A 2,966-nucleotide genomic window follows, 5' to 3' on the forward strand; every position below is an offset into this window, starting at 1 on the left:
ATTTTTGTAGAACCCTATTCTAGTCATATGTTTAAGTCTGTAAAATGTAGGATCCATAAACACTATATAACTGCTTGTACTAATTAGTTTTATCATATGTTGTTTAATTTTGTCAAAATTATTAATTCAGTTTAGTGCCTAGATAAATTCTGAAAATTTTATGAGGTGTTCATAATCATGTGAGCCCTTTTATGAAAACTTTTGAGGTTCATAAGTGCTGTAGTTTGTTCTGTAGAATTTGATCTTTCTCTAGGTGTAGTCTGAATAACTGTTTTATTCTGATTAATTGGCAGCATGAAATGGCATGAAATTTTAATTGTATATTTCTCTCTGTACTACCTGTTTGAAGTAATTTTGTTGCATTTAAATGCTGGTTGTATTCTGAGTTACTCAATTCTTAGCGAACCATGTTTTAAATGCTATGTGTGTTAGCTAAAACTTACTTTGTGAAGTTAATCAAGTTGTCTTGTGAGGTTAATCATATTATTTTGTGTAGTAGGCAATGTTAAATAACTACTCTATAAACGATTGCCCATATGCTTAGTTATGTTTGTTATCTTTTAAATTGCAACTTTATTGTGAAGTGTGTGTTTGTGTAATACTGTTCTTGCATCACATATAGATACGACTGCTCTAGCGGACGGGACGTACGAGTTGATCCCAGAGTCTGAAGAAGGTGATCCAGAAGCCCAGGTGAATGCCACTGTACTGACCGAAGCCCCGGACCAAAGTCCGGAAGAGCCCAAGGCTAATCTAGTTAGCGACTATCGCGAAGGCAAGCCCCGGACATAATCCAGTATTTCAAATTATTACAATTTATCATTATTACTTACTTGTGCTTTTACAGTTCTTAGGATTTGAATTGAAACCCTAGATGCATGATCCTAGGAACCTATGTACTGAACACTAGACCTGGGTTCGAATAATTGCTAAGCTTATAGGACCGGTAAAAGTCGAGTGATTGCCTGTCACTCGCGAGCTCTATAGGAATTGCTTGTTTACTTTCTGCTATCAATATAAGGATGACAGACGGGGTCGTGTTTGATATAATGACCTTGTGTGAGACCCCGTCTGTGTTGATGAACTTGCTAAGGTCGCGGTTTGTGGTAGCGGTGGTTAAGTTTTTGAACGTACTAGCCATATGCCGTAAATATGGTACGCGGTAAGCCTAGTAGCCGATCGGACCGGTGAGTGGATATACCTTTCACTCTCTCTTAGAGATAGGTTTTTATTTATGTTTATGTTGCGCAACACCGCGGCTACAGGGAGGAAGATGGTGCCCTGTAGTCGGGGAGAGTGACCCTATCCACAGGTCGGAATGAAAGGTAAACGGTTGTTTGGGAACGACCCGACGGTGTTCCAAACGTGTGTGTTAGGTCTGCCTGGCCAGGTTAACAAATTCGATTCGAATCGTCCGCTTCTCATGGTTTGGGACTGCTTGATCCCTTTGCCACACAGAGTAATAAGAGTAACATTATTATGACCAATCTTGATGTTTGCTTAAAGTTCTATCATGGTTGAATAGGAGTAGTTGCTTACATAGAATGGTTAATCAACTAGAATCTTGGAAGCTAAAATTTGAAAGTAAGGACCTACTCTTTATTACTTTTCAGCAAAAAGAAAAATGAGAGCCTACAAAACCCTGCATAGTCTAGCTAGGTGGACTAAGTATATCTGTTGACGGTTAAGTCTTGCTGAGTATTAGAATACTCAGCCTTGCTGCTGAAATCTTTTTCAGGTATGAGTTTTGAGGATCAGATCGCTAGCTTGACCTATCCCTGCTCTTTGCCTGCTGGCTGGTCCGTAGAATGGGATCCGTCTTCGACCGGCAATGACCCTGACGAGTGATACCTTGCTTGGGCTAGCTTGGTATACTTTTGCGATGTGTTGTAGCCGTCGTGTTTTCATTCCACTGCTTTTCAAACTCTGAACTTAAACTTATGTCTTGTATAATGTTTTACTAAGTTTGGATCTGTATTAAGTACTTTGAACTTGATGTAATAAATACTATGCCTGTGTTGTAAAATTATGGTTGTAATATCTCTGGACTCGCCATCGTGCGGGGTATGCTTGTTCGATCCGAGAACCGGTGGTTGTATCGGGACGTTACCCGACAGACCAAGAATTGTTCCGTTTGAAGTGCGTTTGAGCCGGTGTTGCCTTTATGGTGATGGACGGCGCACTTGAGCCGGGATAATTCAGGTGGTTCTGCCACACTTATACTTCTCATGTACCAAGCTTAGACATTATTTATTATCGGCTGAATGTGTTGTTGTGAGCAAAGATGATGTTATTAGATATATGCTCTCATTGCCGATTTTAAAAGGGAGAATAGGGAAGTGGATTTTGGCATTGTCGGAATTTGATTTGAGATATGAATCGGCTAAAGCAGTTAAGGGTCAAGCCGTAGCTGATTTTGTTGTGCAACATTGTGGGCTAGAATCAAACACGGTGGATCTTGTTCCGTGGACTTTATTCTTTGATGGATCTTCGTGTGGGAACGGTTCTGTGATTGGTGTGGTGCTAATTTCCCCTCGGGGGGCAAATTTTGAATTCTCGTTTCCAATTGAGGCATCTGCAACCAATAATCAAGCTGAGTATCGTGCTATTCTCAAAGGAATTCAATTACTTTGAGAAATCAAAGCTGATGCTGTTGAGATTTTTGGAGATTCTATGCTGGTGATCAATCAGTTAGTTGGGGAGTATGAATGAAAGATGATATTTTGCGATTATATCATGAAGAATGTCTCCGGCTGCTGAAAGAGTTTAAGAAGGTAACCATCGAGCATGTTCCCAAATTTCATAATAGTGATGCAAATCGGTTGGCTCAGCATGCTTCAGGGTATCGGCCGATGGAAGGAGTGATGGTTTTGGTAGCAACGGCCGATGATTGGAGGAGAGAGATTGTTGGGTACTTAAAAGATCCCTCCAAGAAAGTGAACAGAAAGGTCAGATTCCAAGCAGTC

This window comes from Panicum virgatum, chromosome 3K (genome assembly GCF_016808335.1).
Source record: "Panicum virgatum strain AP13 chromosome 3K, P.virgatum_v5, whole genome shotgun sequence".
In the NCBI taxonomy this organism is placed as follows: domain Eukaryota; kingdom Viridiplantae; phylum Streptophyta; class Magnoliopsida; order Poales; family Poaceae; genus Panicum; species Panicum virgatum.